We start from the raw sequence: 12,762 nt of genomic DNA on the forward strand, positions 1-12,762 counted from the left end.
TAGTTTGATTCCCTGGTTAGCGCACATGCCTGGGTGTAGACCAGGTACCCGGTTATAGAAAATAGTAATAATTCAAAACAGCAAGAAAGACCTACCTGAGATAGATTCATGGTAGGTAGTCCCAACCAGCATGGCTTTGTGACTTTGGTCAGTAACTCTTGGTTGCATTGGAATGGAGAAACCAGACAGCCAGAGTTACCTGGGTCAGAATGGTAAATGAGGAACAGGGGAGAGAGGACAATGAGGAACTCTGATTGGTTTGCTGGTTTGTTGGGATAGCTGACCACAGCAGCTGGGCTCTTTAGGAAAGACAGAATGAGACTGATGAATTGGGAGAATAGAAAGGAATTGACCAACTGGTCATGAGACAGATGAAGCTCAGATTTGGTGGGAGTGACTGAGAGGCAGAAAAGTAGGAGGTTGCAGTGAGAGACAAATTTCAGTTTGTGTCTAGGAAGGTGGAGAAATTATAGGTTATCATGAGCTCTAGCCTATGATAATTGTAATTGGTGGCAGATATATGGCTATAAAAGCCACTGATGTTGATGCAATCAAGTAAATGTTACAAATGTTGAAGTCTCAGTGTAATGATAGGCAAAAAGGAGGTTAGGACAGGGTGACTGTGACCCATATATTGGGAATGAGTTGTAGGTCTCTAACAGATGTGTTTAGGAATGTAAAGCACCATACTGTGTGACTTAAGTTGTGAAGAAACAACTACAGTATAGGGAAGGTATGACACTTACCAAATGAGTTGTATGTATAGCATTTAAAAAGATCATTTCTGGCGGAGCTGGTCAAGGAATGTTTCAGACGAGGTAGTACCTAAGCTGGGACTATGAGGATAAATAGCAAGGTTGGAAATTGGCAGGGGGAGTGAGGAACAGTTTAGAGGACCACACTGTTTTATAAAATGTTGGAGGGTGGCTACGCATGACTGAGGACAATGGAAAAGGGAGAGAGAAACTATAGCAAGAGTAATGAGTTCCCAGAGGGAGAGAGATTCTGCTAGCTCAGGAAGACTCCTCTTTTATCCAACAGATTTAATTTAGCAGTCATTATGTGCTTATTATGTGCCCATTATGTGCTCATTATGTGCTGGGCACTGTGGAAGCAAAAATAAAAGGGGAGTCTCTGTCTTCAAGTCGTTCGGAGATGAGTGAGGGGATAAGAGGTAAAAGCAATATCACAGTGGAGCAGGGTATTAAGGGCAGCTTCCTGGAGTGAATGACATTTGAAGGAACTGTTGAAATATTCAAGGTAAAAATAAAACAGGGTACACAAACACTTTTCAGGGAAAGGGAGCCTCATGTTAAAAGACACAGAACCTTAAGAAACTCGATGAACTAGGTCCTTGGTTCCCAGGAAACTTTATAAAAACACAGATTTCCTTATTACCCCAATTGTATTAGCATCCCTGGGTTGTGGCCCAGAAATCTGTATTTTTGAAATGCTTCCTAAGGAGAAACTGCAAATACTGCTGATCTTGGAATGTGTGTGGAATAGCAGGGCATGATGCTGTTCAGGTTGCTGGGGTCTTAATATTATGGGAAAAACTTGGTTCTTCTTGCTGACGCAGTGAAGAATTACAGATCAGCAAGCCTATTAGTGTGCAAGCTGGGTTTGTTGGTGACACGTTCTCCTATGAGAACAGGCCTTGTTGAGGTGAAGGGCGAAAGGCATAGACTCAGGGCAGGGCAAGGTAAGGGGCGGCAAGAGGCAAGGGTAACCAGAGCAGGGGTGGCAAGAGCATCGGGTCCTTTGTTCTGAGGGCTACGTAGTTGGCAGGATGGAGTGAAGAAGTTACATATTGATTAACAGGTAAAGGTGGTGCCAGCTTTCCTGCAGGACATGACTACCCAGACTTAGGTGCGTGTGGGCGTCTGTCAGCCCGAATCCTTATCCTGCTCCAGACTCTATGCATTCATTTTGTTATAAAACAGATACGTGACAGGAGGCAGTTAACTCAAGTTGGGGCAGTTACCCAAAGTTACTTATGGGCTGTCTCTGTAAGCATTAGGGACTCCTTGTAAAACAGAATGTGACTAGAGGCAGGTACTTAACCAAAGTGGTTTTATGGGCTGCTTCTTTGGGCACAGTGGGCCCCTCCTTCTTCCCCCTTCCGGGCCTTGTGATGAATACACAGTTTCAAGGCTTTCTTTCTCAGATAGTGGAAATGGTACAAAGAATTTCAAGGACTGCCCTCCTCCTGTGCTAACACGGTGTTTCTTGTCTTGTCGGAACACCTGGCAACATTATCACCAAGCTCAGGCCTGCTGAGTTAGTGGGTGAGACATGTCTCCCTCCTCCCTGCCTTGTTCACTGTCTGTTCTACCTAACACTAAGGAGACTTGTAAGTCATGCTAAACTGTTGGGATTTAACAAAAACAAAGGGAGACCTTTGATTTCAAGGAGGAAAATGGTATTAGGGTGGGATTTGGAAAGATTTCACTTTGGTAGCCACGTGGAGATTGGGCCGGAGTGGAAGAGGGAGACCTCTATGAAGAGGGAAGAGCTGGATCTCTCAGATTGTTGGAATCTAGACAAGACTAGAGAAGCCTGGTCGAAGGCGGAGTCCATGCAAATAGAGAGGAGCTGAGGAGACAAGTGACACAGGTATGGGAAGTAAAGGTGAGGGGTGAACCAAGGATGAATGCCAAATTCCTGAGTGAAAGGGGGTGTGATTCGCAGAAAAGGAGGGAGAAGAGCAGGTGGGTGGGCGAGTGGGCGGAGGGGAAAGTAAGGCCAGATGAGGACCTGAACTTCTTACATGTTTATTCAAGGTTTATTCAAATCTTTTGATTATGAGATGAGATATCTGGAAATAACAATGTACACTTTGGCAGTGCTTAAGTAACATACTACAGAAGAATGGCAATAAAAAAAAGTGAGCCTGGAGAAATATCTGGATTTAAGATACATGCCATTAGCACCCTCTGATGGGCCAAACTGAGACTACTGGGAAATTAACCAGGCTCTGTCCTCTTCTTGCCTCTTTACAGGTTTATACTCTTAGGACTGCCCTAAGCGTAGCCTAGGGAAAGTAGCTAAGTGACCAGAATAATACAGTGTTTAAGAGAATTTTCAAAAAAGTGAAATCATAACTCATACAAATGAGGGAACTAGATGTTAAACTGGTTCAAAAGAGAATCTGAATACAGACACACGTATAGGCATTTAAGATTGCCCAAATGAACTTGATGAATTTGCTAATGGATATAAAATTGGTAAAAATCTATAGGGCATCAAATAGAATGTTTATAATTATCTTCTTCACAGAATGGAAATCAATTGTACCTCATTGGACAAATTCATTTGTATGTATAAGAGTCATTTTCATTGCCATCAGTTTTCCCATCTTACAAACTGTAAAATAGTTCAAAGACAACGAAAGGCATAGGTCAGATAACTTCAAGGCTCCTCTAGACAATATCCAGTCATATTTTGGGCCATTGTGAAGCCTTTTATATTTTTCTCCTGAGAACAGAGAAGCATCTCTTTTCATAAATATCTCACCCCTGCCTTCCACTATATTGAAGTTCTGGTTAAAGTGAAAGTATATGACCCAGAGGATACCAAATTGATACTATCATTGCCATTTTAAACTTGGATTAAATTATCATGTCAACTTTAACAGCTACACTGTGACATATTGGCTCAGAGAAGGCCTTAGAGGAGATCCCAGAAAGAAAATCTACGTAGCATCTATAGTGTGTCAGCCATTGGTAACAGCTTACTCCTTGGTGCAGTATTTGTGCTTTAAAAATATTCAGCCAAAAGGTAATGATTTTAACCCAAAATTTTACTAATGAAATTTAATGTGCTACCTCAAGTCTTGTGAGAGAGAATCAGAGCAGAGGTGCTTTCAATCTTAAAATTATGTCAGGGGGTGGGGGCGGGTGGAAATACAGATTTGGACACATTGTATTCTATGTAGACATCATTTTAAATGGTTGCCAAGTCCATCAGCTCGTGGGTAAGTAACATGTGGCACATCCTTACAGTGGAATCATTATTTGGCAGTAAAAATAAATGAAGAACTGATACATACGGAAATATGATGAACCTTGAAAACATTATGCTTAGTGAAAGGAGTCACAAAAGACATCTATTTATTATATGTTTCCATTTATATGAAATGTCCAAAATAGGCAAATCTATAGAGATTGAAGGCACATTAATGTTTGCCTAGGACTGGGGGAAATGGGGAATGACGACTAATGGGTGGGGGTTTTGATTTTTTTTCTGGGGTGAATACAGTGTTTTTAAATTGATTGCAGTGATAGCACAGTGCTGTGAATATACTAAAAAACATTGAATTATTCACTTTAAATAAGTATAATATATGGTTTGTGGATTACATCTCAATAAAGTTTTATAAAATTATATCGTTATCAAAATACATAGTTATCAAAACATTATGAAGCTATTTTAATGAAGGATTCTAATCCTTGTGTTTAACCACAGGAAACCTGGATGTCCAGACTATGTCAGCACACCTCTACTGACTAGAATAGTGTTTGCTAACGGTTTCTTTGGTAACAGCTTCTTGATTGCTGGACTGCCACCAAACAGTCATTCTTAATTTTTTTGAATGTGTGTCAGGGATTGAATTATGTTTAGCTTTAGTATATATTGCCGCCAATTTTTCAAACTATGGAAATATGATCTGTGAGAATCAGATGCAAGCTATGTTTCTTTTCTCCCCCAAATGCACATGTGAACATGTGCATACATGCAAAAATATTGTACATATTTTCAGGTGTACACAAACTCTCTGAAAGCCTGCCAAAGAAGTCTAGTTTCTATAAATTAAAGCATTGCCACAGGAGTCAACAGTGGCCTTCATTTATCCAAGTTTGTACTTAGCATACTCCCATGCCCCAAATTTATGACTTGACAGTTCGAACGAGCTGAAGTATGGCTGGTGGGAGTATAATGTGGTACAGTCATCCTTTGGAAAACTGGTGGCACTGTATACTAAAGCTGAACTTAATCCAGACCCTGTGACCTAGCAGTTCCACTCCTAGGTATATATTCAATATACCCAACTGAAATACATCCTTATATTCACCAAAAGACATATTCATAAAAAGCTCTATTTATAATACTTTCAAAGAAAATTGATAAATGGTCACACAAATGCATACTGTATGATTTCATTTATACAATGTTCAAAAGCAAAACTAATGTATTATATTAAAAGTCAAAATTACATTTATCTTCAGTGGGGAAGATAGTAACTGGGGGAGGGTATGAAGGGGGCTTTTTGGGAGCTGGTAATGTTCTGTTTATTGATCTTGGTGCTGCTTACATGGGGGAAGGCATAGTATTCATTATTGAGTTGTACATTTTATGTTGATTTATGCACTTTCTCCAGTTATATTATGGTTCCATACAAAGTTAAAAAGGAATCTAATATAAAGAGTAAGATGGAGCAGAGAAGTAAAAGGCTGAATTAAAAGGAATCAGCTAATTTTTAAAATATGCCTTGTATTGCCTTGGACATTTTAAAAAGTGTTTGTTCAGTGTTTTAAACGTTCATAATCTTTTTAAGAATCCAGTCCGCTGTTCTGTTACCCTTTCTACTCTTTCCCTTTTTGATCTTAGCCAGTTCTTCTTCCTTGCTTCCAAACAGAAAGAAATCAAATTTAGTTAAATATAAGTCAGTTTAACCTAAGTTATCTAAGATATTTTCAGCCTCCATCTGAGAGTTCAGGAAAAGCTGTGGTGACTGAGCTAGAAGGAAAAAGTTTTGTGTTTATTATTATTACTGACCCACAAGTATTTTGAGGTATTATGGCTTTAAATGTCCATAAATGTTTGAAGAAGCACTCTTTAGATTTTGGGCAGGAGTGGGGAATTTCAACATCTCTAAAATGTAAGAAAAACTTTGGCTTTGAATTTCCCCCTCACCACATCAGGAAAATGATGCACCATCTACTGGGCTTACATAGGTGTCAGAAATGTGGATTTGGTCAAGAAACCCTTCCGAAGGGGTAGGAGCCCCTTGATTCCTAGCTGAGTTGCTAAAGTTCAGATAAAATATGGCATTATACTTGGGGAGGTTCAATTAGTTTGAGATAAATAAGGTGATTATCAGGTTATTCGTACTCAGGAAAAAATCTACACAAAAACATCTATTTGAAGAGCTCTTAGTATTTGATCCCCTCTCCCCCCAGTTGAATTTTCTTTAATCTGGAAGGTAAAGGAAAACTGTGGACAATGAGTTGGGCTCCTAGGAAAAGGAGACTTCTGCCAGGAAGTGACCCTCACTTTGTTTGACTTGTACACTGTGAGAATTTTACTGCTTTCTGGAAGAGCTGGCTCCCTTTATCACTTAATCAATTTGGCCTTCTTCAAAATTATGTAGGCACCTGGAACTCACTGAGGAGAGAGACTTTGAGAAGGCCTTGAGAAGAACTGGGGACACAGGAATGAAAAGCTACACGCACATGTAAAGATATAAGAAAATATAGAAAACCAGTTCTACCTAACTTATTTCACTGTTAAAGCAATTAGTTTTATTCTTTAAGGAATAAAAATCATAGGAACATATATCCATGGGCATTCTAGCTGTGTAGAAAAGGAAGAAAAATTCTTTTCTTTTAATCAGAGTCCTCTCTTTTAAAAGATTTATTTAATTTGTATCGTTTATTCTATTACAGCTGTTCTCACTTTTTCTCCCTTTCCCCACCTCCACCCAGCATGGATGGACCTGGAGAGTATTTTGCTAGGTGAATTAAACCAGTCAGTGAAAGACAAATACCACATGATCTTATTTATACGTACAATCTAATGAACACAATAAACTAATTCCCCTCCCTGAGTCAATCCCCATATTGTCATCTGTTTCCAGGGGTTGTGCATAATTGTTCTTTGGTTAATCCCTTTACTATCATTCATCCTGTCACCCTCCTCATGTTCCCCCCCGCCCCGCCCCACCCCAGTTTCTGGCAGCTGTTAGTCTGTTTCATGTATCTAAGCTTCTGTTACTGTTTTGTTAGTTTATTGTGTTCATTAGATTGTACATATAAATAAGATCATGTGGTATTTGTCTTTCACTGACTGGTTTAATTCACCTAGCAAAATATTCTCCAGGTCCATCCATGCTGTTGCAAAATGTGAGTTTCTTCTTTTTTACTGCTGTGTAGTATTCCATTGTGTAAATGTACCACCACAGCTTTTTTATACTTATCTACAGATGGGCACTTAGGCTGTTTCCAAATCTTGGCTATTGTAAATAGCACTGCTATAAACATAAGGGTGCAAATATTTTTTTTGTATTGGTGTTTTGGGATTCTTAGGATGTATTCCTAAAAGTGGAATCACTGGGTCGAAAGGGAGTTCCAATTTTAATTTTCTAAGGATACTCCATATTGTTTTCAACAGTGGCTGAACCAGACTGTATTCCCACCAACAGTGTTCTAGGGTTCCCTTTTCTCCACATCCTTACCAGCACTTGTTGACTTATTGGTGATAGGCATTCTGACCTGTGTAAGGTGATATCTCATTGAGGTTTTAATTTGCATTTCTCTGATGACTAGCGATGTTGAGCCTTTTTCCATATGTCTATGGGTTCTGTGTATGTCCTGTTTGGAGAAGTGTTTATTCAGGTCTTTTGCCCACTTCTTAATTGGATTGTCTTCTTGGTGATGAGTTCTTTGTTTATTTTGTATATTAGTTCTCTGTATATTTTGGAGATTAAATCCTTATCAGATGTATCATTGGCGAAAATGTTCTCCCATATGGTCAGTCCTCTCTTTGTTTTGCTGATGGTATCTTTAGCTGTGCAAAAGCTTTTTAATTTGATCTAGTCCCATTTGTTTATTTTCTCCTTTGTTTCCAGTGCCTTAGGAAATACATTGGCGAAAATATTGCTATATGGGCTGAGATTTTATTGCTTATGTTTTCTTCTAGGATTTTTTTAAAGTATATTTTATTGATTATGCTATTACAGTTTTTTCCATTTTTTCCCCTTTATCCCCCCTTTGCCCTGCACCCCCAACCCTCCAGCATTCCCCATCCCCTTTAGTTCATGTCCATGGGTTGTACATATAAGTTCTTTGACTTCTCTGTTTCCTAAACCATTCTTCACCTCTCCCTGTATATTTTGTACCTACCAATTATGCTTCTTATTCCATGTACCTTCCCCCCATTCTTCCCCTCCCCCTCCCCATTGAAAACCTTCCATGTGATGTCCATTTCTCTGATTCTGTTCCTATTCTAGTTGTTTGCTTAGTTTTTTTTTTTTTTAGGTTCAGTTGTTGATAGTTGTGAGTTTGCTGTCATTTTAATGTTCATAGTTTTTGATCTTCTATTTCTTAGATAAATCCTTTTAACATTTCATATAAATAGTGCTTGGTAATGATGAACTCCTTTAACTTGACCTTATCTGGGAAGCACTTTATCTGCCCTTTCACTCTAAATGATAGCTTTGCTGGATAGAGTAATCTTGGATGTAGGTCCTTGCCTTTCATGACTTCAAATACCTCTTTTCAGGAAGCCCCTTCTTGCCTGTAAAGTTTCTTTTGAGAAATCAGCTGATAGTCTTATGGGCACTCCTTTGTAGGTAACTGTCGTCTTTCCTCTTGCTTTTAAGATTCCCTTTTTATCTTTAATCTTGGGTAACTTGATGATGTGCCTTTCTGTGCTCCTCTTTGGGTTCAACTTCTTTGGGATCCTCTGGGCTTCCTGGACCTCCTGGAAGTCTGTTTCCTTCGAGAGATCAAGGAGATTTTCCTTCATTATTTGTTCAAAAAAGTTTTCAACTTCTTGTTCTTGTTCTTCTCCTTCTGGTACCCCTATAATTTGGATATTGGAATGTTTAAAGTTGTCCCAGAGGTTCCTAAGCCTCTCCTCATTTTTTGAATTATTGTTTCTTCATTCTGTTCCGGTCAGATGTTTATTTCCTCCTTTTGTTCCAAATAGTTGATTTGAGTCCAAGTTTCCTTCCCTTCACTGTTGGTTCCCTGTATATTTTGCTTTATTTCACTTTGGGTAGTCTTCATTTTTTCCTTCATTTTGTGACTGAGCTCAGTATGTTCTGTGAGCATCCTGATTACCAGTGTTTTGAACTCTGTATCAGATAGGTTGGAAGATCCTCATTGCTTAGCTCTTTTACTGGAGTTTTGATCTGTTCTTCCATTTGGCCCATATTTCTTTGTCTTGGCACACCTGTTAAGTTGTAAGGGGGTGGGGCCTTAGGTATTCTCCAGGGCAGGGCAACCCTCTTTGCTGCTGTTGTGGTGCTGTCTGTGGGGAAGGGGTCAGAGAGGGAACTATTCGGCTCACTTGCTCTGCTCTAGTCCCACTTTCTAATGAACTCTGTCATGTGAGAATGGGAATTTCTCCCAGCGTGGCAACCCCCATGGTAGTTTACAGCTGGCTTGAGTCTCTCATTCAGCCAGCCCTTACTCGCCTGCATAGTCCGTCGCCTTGCTGTAGGTCCTCTCTGTTTGCCTGGCTGCCTCCTACCAGTCTGGTGAGTGTTTCCTTAACTCCTTGGTTGACGGACTTCCATGCAGTTTGATTTTCTGGCACTTCTGGTTGTTTATAGTTTTTAGATTGGTTGTTATCCTCCTTTTGGTTGTACGAGGAAGTGAAGGGTTTCTTGGCTGGAACTGAGCAAAACCCTCTTCTAGGATTTTTATGGTTTCATTACTTACATTTAAGTCTTTTATCCATTTTTAAAAACAATTTATTTTTAGAGAGAGGGGAAGGGAGAAAGAGAGGGAGAGAAACATCAGTGTGTGGTTGTCTCTTGCATTCCACCCCCCCCCCCCCCCCCGGGGACCTAACCTGCAACTCAGGCATGTGCCCTGACTGGGAATCAAACCAGGGACCCTTTGGTCCCCAGGCCCATGCTAAATCCACTGAGCCACATCAGCTAGCGCCTTTTATCCATTTTGAGTTTATTTTTGTATATGGTATAAGTTGGTGGTCTAGTTTCATTTTTTTGCATATACCAGTCCAGTTTTCCCAACACCATTTATTAAAGAGTGATTAGAATTCTCTATAGTTTTGTTAAAATTTGATCTCAGAAAATATACATGCAAGAGGAGTATAGAGTAAAATATTTCAAGTATTGTAAAAAGAAACAACAAAAAAATCCCTGGCTGGCGTGGCTCAATTGGTTGGGTGTCATCCCACAGACCAAAAGATTACAGGTTCAATTCTTCATCAGGGCACATTCCCAGGTCATGGCACATGCATCAGTTGCAGGTTCAGTCCCCAATCAGGGTACATGCAAGAGGTAACTGAGAGATATTTCTCTCTCACATCAGTGTTACTTCCCCTCTCTTTCTCACTCCCTTCCCTTTTCTTTGGAATCAATAAAAAATGAAAGAAAAAGAAACAACAAACCAAAAATAACCCATTAACCTAATTCTATATCCAGTGAAATTATCCTTCAAAAGTGAAGGATAGCCCTGGCTGGGTAGCACAGTTGGTTAGAGTGTGGATCCACCAAGGTTGCGGATTTGGTCCTGGCTGGAGGAACCAGTCAATGTTTCTCTCTTACATAGATGTTTCTCTCTCTTTTCTCTTCTTTCTAAAAATGAAGTTAAAAAGAAATCAACCACTGAAGGCATCTCTCTTTCCCTCTCTCTCTCCCTCACACTCTCTCTTTTTCTCTCTCCTTCCTTTCTCTCCCTAATCAATAAATTAGCCCTGGCCAGGTTGCTCAGTTGGTTGGAGCGTCGACCTGTGCACCAAAAGGTCACATGTCTGTCTCTGGTCGGGGCACATACCTAGGTTGTGTGTTTGATCACCTGGTTGGGACACATGTGAGAGACAACAGATTGTTTCTTTCTCACAAGGATGTATGTGTGTGTGTCTGTCTCCTTTCCTCTAACTAAAAAACAATAAACATATTCTTGGGTAAGGATTAAAAAGTAAATAAAAGTGAAAATGACTTTCTCAGACAAGAACTGAGGGAATATATGTCTGGCAGGACTTGCCCTGTAAGAAATCATTTTTTTCTTAACATTTTATTTATTTTTAGAGAAAGGGGAAGGGAGGGAGGAAGAGAGGAAGAGAAACATCAATGTGCAGGAGATACATCAATCGGTTGCCTCTCACATGCCCCCAACTGGGGACCTGGTCTGCAGCCTAGGTATGTGCCTTGACTGGGAATCCAACTGGCGACCTTTCAGTTTGCAGGTTGACACTCAGTCAACTGAGCTACACCAGCCAGGGAAGAAATCTTAAAAAGAACTTATTAAGGAAGAATGAAAACGATGGGAGAAACTTAGTTTTATAAAAAGAACCAAAGAAAAAATAAATGAAAGTTTCAAAAACTTTAGCCTACAGCTTGAATATACATATTCTTAGAATGACATCTTTTAGAAATCCAGAGATATGTGAAAAGTACATATTTATCAAATCCTAGCACGTTAAAAATATTTTGTACATATTGTTTTCCTTGCCCAGAATAGTCTCAGCTCTTCTCAATATGAAAAAATTCTTCAAAACTGAGTTTAAATGGAGGCAGGAGTAGCAGTAAAAAAGCATGTGTTTGGACTTCCAGTCAAGATTGAGGTGTTGGTAGACATGCCTTGCCTCCTTGCACAACAATAAGGATCACAACTAACCTCTAAACAAAAAACACCCAGAACTGCCAGAAAATTGAACTGTATGGAAGTCTGACAATGTAGGATTTAAAGAAGCCATATTCATCCAGACAGGGAGGCAGAGGCTGGGAGCCAGGGTAGAGAGGACATGGTGTGGTTACAGTGGCAGGAGAGGGCGGGGAAAGTGGCCAGCAAAATGGGTGTTCCCACATTCACATGTGGTGGGTAAAAATTGGGAGGGATATCTGGGGAGCAAGTGACCCCAGTCCCAGCCAGAATGTGCCACCGAGGATTCCAGAGCCTGGAAAATAAAGCCTCATAACTTCTGGCTGTTAAAAACCAGTGGGGGTTGGGGTGGCCAAAGAAATTGCCAGTCTCTTAGGAGAGTCCATTTAAAGGGCCTGCACAGTCCTGGAACATACGCAAACTCACTCTTGATAACCACCATCATGGCAACAGCTAGGGCACCACTTGCATACTGGAAGTGGGTGAACTGACTAGAAGTGGGGCAAATGCTGAGCAAGCCTCCAGCAGCCAGGCAGCAGCACTGTCCCCCTTGTTGACCCCTCCCCCACACACAGAGCCACAAAGTGGTGAAGTGAGTTGCCCTGCCCTAGTGAATACCTGTACAACTTAACAGGTACGCTAAGACAGGGAGTCAAAACAGCTCTACCTAAAATGCAGAAACAAAAGCAGGGAGGATGCCAAATTGAGGAGACAAAGAAATATGGCCCAAATAAAAGAACAGAACAAAACCCCAGAAAAAGAACTAAATGAAATGGAGATAGCCAACTCATCAGATGCAGAGTTTAAAACACTGGTGATCAGGATGCTTGGAGAACTCATTGAGTACAGGCACAAGCATAAGAAGAAATGAGGGCTACACTAATTGAAATGAAGAAAAATCCACAGGGAACCAACAGTGAAGGGAAGGAAGCCGAAGTTTAAATCAATGATTTGGAACATGAGAAAGAAATAAACAGCTAACCAGAAGAGAATGAAGAAACAAGAATTCAAAAAAAGGAGAGAAGACTGGCATATTTCCAAGAGTGCCAACATCTGATTCATATGGATGCCAGAAGGAGAGGAAGAACAAGAAATTGAAAATTTATTTGAAAAATAATGAAAGAAAACTTCCCTAATTTGGCAAAGGAAATAGACATACAAGTCCCAGAAGCACAGAATCCAA

Source organism: Phyllostomus discolor, chromosome 14 (genome assembly GCF_004126475.2).
Source record: "Phyllostomus discolor isolate MPI-MPIP mPhyDis1 chromosome 14, mPhyDis1.pri.v3, whole genome shotgun sequence".
Taxonomy (NCBI): Eukaryota; Metazoa; Chordata; class Mammalia; order Chiroptera; family Phyllostomidae; genus Phyllostomus; species Phyllostomus discolor.